Source organism: Ciconia boyciana, chromosome 2 (genome assembly GCF_034638445.1).
Source record: "Ciconia boyciana chromosome 2, ASM3463844v1, whole genome shotgun sequence".
NCBI classification, from domain to species: domain Eukaryota; kingdom Metazoa; phylum Chordata; class Aves; order Ciconiiformes; family Ciconiidae; genus Ciconia; species Ciconia boyciana.
Window position 1 is genome coordinate 36744232 of NC_132935.1, and position 11061 is coordinate 36755292.

The window sequence follows — 11061 nt, forward strand, 5'->3', positions numbered from 1 at the left end:
ATTCTTGTAAACCTACAGTGGTTTGTAGTTTTCTTTGCTGCAAAAAGAAAGGCAAACAAATATAAATCAAAAGGCACAGCTATGATTTGAAATTACTCAGCCAAAAGTTGAACCCATGCAATTGTGTCGTTTTATTTATCCATCAGCACCAATGTTTGGTTCTGCCAGAATTCCCCAACCCTCAGCTCTGTAGCACAGACAGTAAATCCTAAAGAACCATGTTTTAGTAACACTAATTGGCACAGCTGCTGAAAAAGACCAAAGACCCAAAAAAACAAATAGGATAATGGTAACAGCCTCTGCCCACAAACCTAGCTTGTGGTCTCAGCAACTTTGCCACAGCATTTCAGCTTGCCAGATGCTGACTACATCAGTCTGCAAATATTCTACTATTCCTTCATTTACAAGTTGTTGAGGTTGCTTGGTAGATAACAACCATTCTGGATCTTTAAAAATAAGATAAAAGCATAGGATAGGATAGGAAAGGCTAGGACAGGATAGGACAGGACAGGACAGGATAGGATTAGAAGCAGCAAAATAAATAAATTGTTTTGGTTGAATAACATAACTGATGGAAAGACAGCAATCATTACTTATCTCCCAGCAACTAAAAGAAGGGCAGCAGTCTGGGAGAAAGGATCAGCCAGGCTTAGAGAGCATGTTGTGTGCCATGCCAGCACCTGTGGTTAAGTTTAGAGTCCATGGTAGCTGAAATATCTTGTAATACTTTGGCTGGGGCTTAACCCCTCTCTGTCCAGAGTGGGAAGGAGAGCAGGCAGTGCTCCACAGCAGGAGCAGCTGGGCTCGTCCGACTGCAGCACGGCCATGTATGACCCTCTCCTGAATTGGGGATCTTTGCTTGCACCTCTGCTGCACTTGCAGGGACACCTGAGTCCCTTCAGAGCGAGAGCTAAAATACTGGACATTGTGCAGAGTTGTACAGCTTGTGTATCACCCGGACACTGCCCTAGGTCCCATAGGAAGGCAAAGCATGAATACGGCTAGCAGCAAAAAGTCCCTATCCTTATCAACTGTTGTCCTCCAACCAATGCACATCATGGAAAAACACTTTTCAGTTCAAGCTGATATCTTTTGTGAGTCAACAGCAGTGCATTGGAAGGAGAACAAGGACTGATGCAGCTTCAGTCTCCAGGACGGCTGGGTTGTATCCTCTGATTCCCCATATCATGCTAAGTAAGTGACTTATCGACTCTATCTGATGTCTCTTATCTCTTAGTAAAGAAAATATCATACACAAAATAGCCGTTGGGACACTGGCATGATTACACTTGTGAAGCATTGTGTGCTTCTCAAACATACAAAAAAGGTCAAATGTTTTCAGTGATGTCAGTATTTCATTGTATGTACATTTCCATTTTAATTGTGTGTTATTTCTATTTCAATTGTTTTATTTTCTTTACTCCCCAGATCCCAGTGGATCAGCCAGATGTCCTGATGTTTGTGAGACAGTCCACCTCCTTCTTCTTATCCTCCTCTTTCTCCTCCTGGTGCTGAATTTCTGTGTCCCTTGAGAGTGTGCCATTATGGCCCAACTCTGGCTTCCCATGTAGTGTGTAGAGTGCAATAAGACATAAAGAAAACAGTCATCCTTGGTGGCCACACAGCAAAAGTATATGGAGATGACACTTTCTGCTCTCCCACCCCTCTAAATTCAAGGCTGGTGGCTCTGCAGGGAGGAATCTCATCTCTTCTTGAATTTGGCAAGATATTCGGAGGAGAAATCCTCCTACAAGCAAAGCTTATAACTCCACTTCTGCCCTGGGCCACGGCTCCCATGTTGGCTACCGTCAAGGTGTGTGCCAGATAATTACAGCCCAGCAGCCTTTCACATTTCGTGAAATTTGAACTGGAATTGGATCCTAGAGCTACTGTGTCAGCTAAACGGTAAGGGTGTTGTGAAAGGTTTGCTTTTGTCTGAAGGGAACAATCTGAGTGTGAGAGAGGGAAGAAGAAATACAGAAAAAGCTGCTTCAATTCCAGTGTTATTAGACCAGTTCCGACACCACTTTTCTCTCTCCCTTACCAAATATTACCTAAACTTTTCATAAATCTCTTTTTCTTCCTCATATTTTTCATGCCTGATTGGCTACCCAGTAACTGGGATGGCTGGTCAAGGAGTGTGGGAGTTAATTATTATGTTTTCCTCAGTATTTGTTTTTTAAAACTGCGAGCATAAATGGAAATGAAGTCTTGACAATATGAGCATTTGATTAAACGACTGTTAAAAATAATATGTAAACAGTTTTCTGTAACATTTGTTCTAAAATATAGTATCTAGCAAGTCAGCTACATCTAAAGCTGTAAGTGGCTCTTAGTGATTTATCTCAGCAAGAGCTAGTGCTTTGCAGGTTCTTCCGAAGGATGCACAATTGTTTAACAGGGATTTATCCATTAAAGAAATGTGCACCTTTAAAGGCCTGTCAGGTGCTGGCAGAGACTGCAAACTCCATGAGCAAAAGAGAAGACGTTACCCCTTCTACCAGCTGACCTCAATGTGTCAAAGAAGACGCTGCCGCAGCAGCAGTGTCTAAGGAAAAGATTTAGCTTAGAAATCCTGCTTTCTCTCTCTGGGCTTTATCGTCAGCATTTTGTGCGGGCACCACAGCCTGGGTCTTTCAAGGAGGCTGGGGTGAGAACACCTGTCTCACTCAGGATGATGTTATTTCTGCCTTCATTCATGATAATACAATCAGCTCATGTTATAAATTGCCAAGAAGAATATGCTCAGGCTGTCATCCAAAAAGGGTTTTGAGGGGTTTTTTTCCCTGCTGAAAGGTAAATGAGGAGCAGGACTGGAACATGGAAGAACTACTCTAGATTTTCTGGAATATTTGGGTTTATCCAATTGTCTAATGCCTATTCTGCCTATCTAGTTTCTAATCTTTTTGGTTTAAATCCTGCTTTAAATTTGATTTTGTTAAATGTAATATTCCATCAATATTGCTGTATATTTTTTGTTTCCTACACTTTGTGAGTCTAGGTTCTGCTTGCAGTACAACTTAATTCTACAGGTATCGATACTTGTCAGCTGGGGAAAACTAAGACTCTTATGCCAGGTGAAATTTTGCATTCCTATCTACCCACCTGCTCTACTCACCTATGGTCACTGCCCACCACACCTGTACTAGTCCCACTCTTCTCCAGGCAAGCTCTCGCCCATTCCAGGTGCTGCTTTCATGCATCCCTCCTTCCTTCAGAGCATTCCCTTGGACTACCTTGGACTTCTGGAGGGCAGACTTTGGCCTGTTTAGGAGCCTGGTTGACGGAGTCCCTTGGGAGGCAGTCCTGAAGGGCAAAGGAGTCCAGAAAGGCTGGACATTCTTCAAGAAGGAAATCTTAAAGGCACAGGAGCAGGCCATCCCTATGTGCCAAAAGGTGAGCCGGCGGGGAAGAAGACTGGCCTGGCTGAACAGAGAGCTTTGGCTGGAACTCAGGAAAAAACAGGAGAGTTTATGACCTTTGGAAGAAGGGGCAGGCAACTCAGGAGGACTACAAGGATGTCATGAGGTTATGCAGGGAGAAAATTAGAAGGGCCCAACAAAAACTTAATCTGGCTACTGCCATAAAAGACAATTTAAAAAGTGTCTATAAATACATTAGCAACAAAAGGAGGGCTAAGGAGAATCTCCATCCTTTATGGGATGCAGGGGGAAACATAGTGACAAAGGATGAAGAAAAGGCAGAGGTACTTAATGCCTTCTTTGCCTCAGTCTTTAATAGTAAGACCAGTTGTTCTCCAGGTACCCAGCCCCCTGAGCCGGAAGACAGGGACGGGGAGCAGAATGAAGCCCCCATAATCCAAGGGGAAATGGTTAGCAACCTGCTACACCACTCAGACACACAAAAGTCTATGGGGCCAGATGGGATCCACCCAAAGGTACTGAGGGAGCTGGTGGGAGTGCTCACTGAGCCACTTTCAATCCTTTATCAGCAGTCCTGGCTAACCGGGGAGGTCCCAGTTGACTGGAGGTTAGCAAATGGGACGCCCATCCACAAGAAGGGCCAGAAGGAGGATCCAGGGAACTACAGGCCTGCCAGTCTGACCTCGATGCCAGGGAAGGTTATGGAGCAGATCATCTTGAGTGCCATCACACGACATGTACAGGACAACCAGGTGATCAGGCCCAGCCAGCATGGGTTTATGAAAGGCAGGTCCTGCTTGACTAACCTGATGTCCTTCTATGACAAGGTGACCCGCTTAGTGGATGAGGGAAAGGCTGTGGATGTTGTCTACCTAGACTTCAGTAAAGCCTTTGACACCATTTCCCACAGCATTCTCCTGGAGAAACTGGCTGCTCATGGCTTGGACAGGCGTACTCTTTGCTGGGTGAAAAACTGTCTGCATGGCCAAGCCCAAAGAGTTCTGGTGAATGGAGTCAAATCCAGTTGGCGGCCGGTCACAAGTGGTGTTCCCCAGGGCTCAATATTGGGGCCAGTTCTGTTTAATATCTTTATCAATGATCTGGACAAGGGGATGAGTGCACCCTCAGTAGGTTTGCAGACAACACCAAGCTGGGCAGGAGTGTTGATCTGCTTGAGGGTAGGAAGGCTCTACAGAGGCATGTGGACAGGCTGGATCGATGGGCTGAGGCCAATTGTATGAGGCTGAACAAGGCCAAGTGCTGGGTCCTGCACTTAGGTCACAACAACCCCATGCAACACTACAGGCTTGGGGAAGAGTGGCTGGAAAGCTGCCCGGTGGAAAAGGACCTGGGGGTGTTGGTCGACAGCTGGCTGAATATGAGCCAGCAGTGTGCCCAGGTGGCCAAGAAGGCCAATAGCATCCTGGCTCATATCAGAAATAGTGTGGCCAGCAGGAGTAGGGAAGTGATTGTGCCCTTGTACTCAGCACTGGTGAGGCTGCACCTCAAATACTGTGTTCAGTTTTGGGCCCCCTCACTACAAGAAAGACATTGAGGTGCTGGAGCGTGTCCAGAGAAGGGCAACAAAGGTGGTGAAGAAAAGGAGGCTTAGGGGAGACCTTATCACTCTCTACAACTACCTGAAAGGAGGTTGTAGCAAGGTGGGCGTTGGTCCCAAGTAACAAGTGATAGTACAAGAGGAAAAGGCCTCAAGTTGTGCCAGGGGAGGTTTAAATTAGATATTAGGAAAAATTTATTCACTGAAAGGGTTATCGAGCATTGGAAGAGGCTGCCCAGGGAAGTGGTTGAGTCACCATCCCTGGAGGTATTTGAAAGATGTGTAGATGTGGTGCTTAGGGACATGGTTTAGTGGTGGACTTGGCAGTGCTAGGTTAACGGTTGGACTTGCTGATCTTAAGGGTCTTTTCCAACCTAAATGATTCTATGATTCTGTGATTCTATGATTCCCAGGCAGCAGCAGGGGGAGAGGCTCTTGGTCTGTTGCTTGTGCCTGTGGTAGCATACTAGGAATGCATTTTTGGTTTTGGAAAGCATCTAGTCAGGGAAAATAATTTCAGTTGTTTTCACTCATACTCAAAAATTGATGATTTTTAGAAGGAAAGCACATAAATCAGGTGGAAGTTGCTAGAAATGTTTTATTCTTATCAGCATGGAGTAAGAAAATTTGTGGTCTGATATTGACAGAACATGGCTTTCCTGGGTTAAAATACACATTTACCTCTGCTACTGGTTTAGAAATGCTTTAGGAATACACAAAGGATTTTTAAAAATAAAAGCATGGTGCCTCAGGGAGTACCGCTAGTTTAAATAACACATGAAAAGTATTTATGAGCTTTTTTTATGAGGTGGTCAAAGCAAAGACCATCCAGCATGTAACATAAGACTGGCTAAAGAAGAAAGGTTTTTCAAAACCACATTGGAGAGTTAAGCATGAATGGAATTTTATTTCAGTCTCTATTGCTTATTTAAATTAATGATGTTTTCAGGTGGAGTCTAAATGATAATACAGATCAAAGTGAGTTTTGCCAGGGAGCTGGACACTAGTCTATTATTCAAAGAATGTTACTGACTAATGTTGAAATAATCCTAAACAGATAATAGGTTTAGTGAAAGGGTATTTTTAAATAGTTTCAAACATTTTCAAATGCACTGGAATTGTGTCAACCCATTCTTTAGCAATCGAGATGAATATTCCTGAATAGTCCCATGTACCTTAATGGCAGATCTCCCAGTATTTATCCAGTGTGTCCAACCACAGCAAAATGCAGAATAAAGGTCATTGCCTCTTGTTTGGTCAGAGCAGTACCAGCTCAGTAGTTCCGGCTGTGTTGTTGTAGAGTTAATGAGGTTTTCCCTACAACAGGAAAACGCTCCAGTCCATCCCCAGAGGGATCACCTCTGGGTCTAATTCCTGAGATTGCCAAACCTTGGCCTGTTTCCTGGAGCTCCTAGAGGGGGTTCGAGTGCTACCACTCCAGACTGGTCTCTCACACACTTTCATTCTACTTCGTACACACTCACACTCTGGTTCCAACTCTTCTCTTCCTGTCCCTAACTTTCTTATCTCCGCATAGGTCTCTGGGCTAGAAGACTGATTACAGAGACTGGCGATCCCAGGTGTTTTCTGACGTACTACGAGTCCAAGGTACCTACTGACCTAATACACCAATATCAGTAAGGTGAGCTTTATACTTTTTGAATTATACCTCACTAACCAGGGAGACTACACTGACTTCATGTTATTCACTGATTCTGCATTAGGCTTCACTGCAGCTGTTGCAAGTACTTAAAGGGTTTGCAGAAGTACAGGTTGATGAGGAAAACTTGTGAATGGACAATGTTTTGTTTCTGTCTTAATTATGCCTGTACATATTTAGCTAACTAGGACCTTCATTAGAAATTACTTTTGCAATTACTATGCTAGTAAGTAGGGCAGAAATGAACAAGATTGATTACGATGGGACTAGTCTTAACTGCTTACAGTAAAACATGGACATAAAACCTCAATGTATCCAGAACAAACTTTATCTGAAAAAAAGGAGAACTTCTAGCATGCTCTTTGTGTGACTTTACTGTCAATAAGATTGGTGAACTGATCTGGATGCAAAATCAGGTAAAAAATATTTTTGACCATGTTTTGTTTTGTTTTGTTTTTTTAACTGGGGAAATTTCTCTTAAGCTGGTAGCACTGTTGATCATTTTGTAACATCAAACCACAGCCTCCTACAGGAAATGTAAATAAATCCTTCCAACGGTGGCATGGAACTTCAGTAACATTAAACTTTTTACACCTAAATGAGAGCATCTGTGGAAGGGATTAGCATGCTGTAATTTATGTGCAATAACTTCCTACCTTGAGCTGGTTTGCCTTAATTTTCCCATGTGTCCCTAGGCAGATAAGCAGACATGGAAAGAGCCTGGGCTGCGCTGGTTCAGTCACTTCATGGAACAGTTCCACGGATCTGGGTGTTTGGAACCAAACCTGCACAGAGACTCCTTGATTTTGGTGGAGGAGCTTCACTGAACGGACTTGCATCACTTACAGCAACGCTGCAGCTGAGTAGGTTTTTCAGCGATTTACCGTCAGCAATGAAGGCAGTACGTCTGTCTTGGTAACTATTGTCGTTCAAGAACATGCTGTTGGCTATGGTAATGGAGATTAAAAGCATCTTAAAATGAAACAGCTGCAGTGTCTCAGTTGTTATTCATTAACATTTCATTGTTCAATCTGTTTTATTGATTTTCATAGTGCATAAAATACACAAAACGTGCAGAAAATCCGATACCGAATGAAAGAGCAACATAGAGAGAGAATCATGCAGTCCGAGGAATGGCTACAGTGAAACAGGCAGTCTGAAACAGCCTGGGCATGAATTCACCAAAGGAAGTAGACTAAGCTGCCACCTTTCATTTAAAAAGCCTGGAAAAAACTATTAAGTGCCTCTGTGGAAGTATGTAGCCAAAATGATAGCAGCCTCCCAAAGCAGAACACAAGCCTATGCCTCCACTCAAAGGGGTGTAAGATCCTACTCACAAATGTAAACAATTTGGGCAGAAGGGCTTTGGCCCTACATTAAGTGGAATATAGTTGGATGGATGGGGGTGTGCGTGTGCGCGCGCGCATGCTTTTGCTCCTTGTAGAAAAGGCTGTGCAGATGCAGTGCCAGGAAGCTCAAAAGCAGAAAGGAAGTTGAAGAATGGTCTGATCCAGTAGAGAAAGATCCCCTATCAAGAGGAAAAAGAGCTTTTGTGGGGAAGCTGCCCTAAAAATGTTGTTGCTAAAACCAAAGTTGTCTCCCATTGCTTAATACTACCTGGGTTCAAGAACACAGGGCTTGTAGCCAGAGAGAACTGCGTATAAGCTACCTGACTCCATCATCAATTTCTCTTCTTAAAGAGAATAACCTTCAAGCCTCCAGTTCTTTGGCATAGCTAATCAAGTTGAAAAGGGTAACAATATAATCTGCATGAACAGTACAAACTGTGCCTGGTGGTCAGGGAGCCAAACTGGCATCATCCAAATCCCAGGGAGGCCAATGGGATGACTCTGATTTCACCCCAAGTGTGCTTTGGATCAAGTCCAGCAGTAGCATATGTATCATCTAAGCGTATACTGCTTCTCTCACAGGGTAACCATTGTTTTAACTTTAAGTGGTTACAAAACAGCAGCACTCTGATAGCAAAGATGTTACCCTGTCACTATGCTGCTAGTTAAAGACAGAGAAGATGCTTTACGTCAGTGAAGCACTTCATCCTGCCAAGGACCACTCCTGCTTCCCAAAGCAGGGGCTGTCTCCAGTGCTGCCTCTGCCCCTGCCAGGGGTCACAGCCATTAATGTATGCAGCTGGCATATGCCCTGACAGGGATGGGAGCATCTAAGGCCTCCGGGCAAACCTCGTGAAGTTCCATAATGTGATTCCCAGGCCATTTTGGACACTCTCTTCCCTTGGACTTCATGCACAACAAAGCCGTAATGGGATTCTCAGTGTGCCTGGGCTCAGTGCCATATGGACAGCAGTTGTATCCTGGCAGAGGAATAGTCCAGCCCGGGGCATTGCTTTCCTGTACTTTGGGAGTATTTCAGGTCTGGCACCTCTATGAAATTGGTCAGAGAATAGCATTTGGCTATGTCACCCATGCTGAACACATTAATTAACGTTCTTATTAAAGCGCCTGGCTTTTTCTGTAGCCATGCAATGCAAGTTTGTAATACAGACTATCAGTTTTGCTCTATGGAGCCAAACACTGACCTTCTTCTATTTCATTCTCCTAGAGCCTCTTTTCCTGTGATTTTCATTTACATTGCTAAATGGTCCAAGCATACTTAGACTACTATCTGTGTCTCTCTAGAATACAACCGGCACTTATCTGGCACTATAAATGTAGTAATGATAATAACAGAGCTGCCTCTAAGTGTTTATTTGAACACACTTGGTAAACCCAAAGGAAAGGCTGAATGCAGTGACATATTTCATTAAAAGACAACTGATGTTTTATTTAACTCAATAATTAAAAGTTTTACAAAGATCATCTCAGGGTGTTTTTTTAATAGCTCGGTTTCAACTGAATGCCCAAGTCAACAGGCATGATAATTGTCCAAGAGAATAATTTTAATATAAGCAATAAAAGTTCTTACAGATTCAAATATGTTTCCCTCAAGACAATGAGAAGTGTTTCCATAGAGATTATGATGACTGTATAAATTAGTCCATCGCTCCTCTGTGCACAAACTATAGAAGGCTCCCAAATGATCTGAGTAGTTTCCTGTAGCCAGTCAGTGATGGTATGGAGCTGTAAAACAATGGTACTCAGCTGCTTCAGCTCCCATTCAGAGAGGATTTTTGCCTGTTGGAAGGACAGTATTTTGCTTAAAGTAGAACATGGAAAGAAAAGAGATGCTGACTGCATAGTTTTCAGACTGCTCTTTTTTTTTCTAAATAGGTTATCTTTTAAGAACTGAGGGCTCTTGGAGGGACACAAGAAAAGCAGTTAGCAGGGCAATGTCTTGGGAGCAGTTAATTAGTGAGAACATGATATGAAAGAGGGATTAAACTCTTATTTTGTCTTGATGAAATGGATGCTAGCTCCTGCATGGTCTATTCCCAGCCTGGTGCAGAAGCTTGACAGCTCTTCTCATGCATTAAGTGCTATAAAATGTATTCTCATGCTGCTGCTCCAACTTCTGGCATTAACTTTACCCTTTTCATGTCTTCCCAATCTTAGCTTTTTTTCCCCTCCATGCTGCTGTTTTCTAGATTAAATAGTTTCCTATGCCTTTTGTGACAAATCACTTCTCCTTTCTGTCTCCCTAAAGGAAGAACTAGTTGTTATGACTGGGCACATTTCTCTTATGCATGATACATTTACCTTGCAAACCTTGTGGTGCCAGAAGATGTTACTTACCCTGACAGATGTTTGCTATGCCAATATAGTCTCAGCAGTAAGCATGGCAAGTGTTTCCTAATCTGCTTCAGCACAAGGTTAGTGGATTAGCTCAAACCACATTGATGAGTTTTGAAGTTTATCTGGCCACATTTACCCTCAGCGGCCTGCATAACGCAGAGCTGAAGGCTGGGACAAAGTCCCGTGAGCCAGCAATGGAGAAACGAGGACAGTTAGGTCTTCAAGTACTCCAGTTTGATCTGGCAGAAGACATCATTCCATGCCCCAAACTTGCTCTACAAGCAAACCCTGATCCTTTAGTCTTTTATGCCTTGCCTTATACATATTTAAATAGGTCTGAAAAATATTTTCAAGGCAGGGATTTCATGCAAGTATACAGGCTCCACCTGGCATCAGTAGGTTACACCAGTATTGACCAGCTAAGAGCTTGGCCCTTTGTATTTTAGGCATGTGTATAATGCTATATATATGTGAGTGACTGCATGTGAGCATTGCACTCTAAAGGAGAACAATCATAATCTTAGCAAAGTATGAACATGAATTGTTATAGAATTACCATAATAGTGTTTATAGTAGTAAGTATAAATGGTACCATGAGGCTGATTAAAGCTAAAGAGCTACTTTTCCTGCTCGCTGATTACAATTAGCTCTTCACTGAATTGCTTGCCAAAGGACTCCATTAAACTACAGTCAATCGACCTTACAGGCTGCATTTTTAGTATGCATTAAATGCACAGCTGAAGTTTTTCACGT

At 43.1% G+C, this 11061-nt stretch overlaps 1 long non-coding RNA gene across 1 annotated transcript; it reads left to right on the forward strand.

The window, feature by feature from the left end:
• Nucleotides 1-6278: 6278 nt before the first annotated feature.
• Nucleotides 6279-7452, forward strand: LOC140647075 (uncharacterized). Its single transcript, XR_012040652.1, has 3 exons — nt 6279-6386; nt 6479-6583; nt 7297-7452. It is a non-coding gene; the product is annotated as an uncharacterized lncRNA (long non-coding RNA).
• Nucleotides 7453-11061: the final 3609 nt, after the last annotated feature.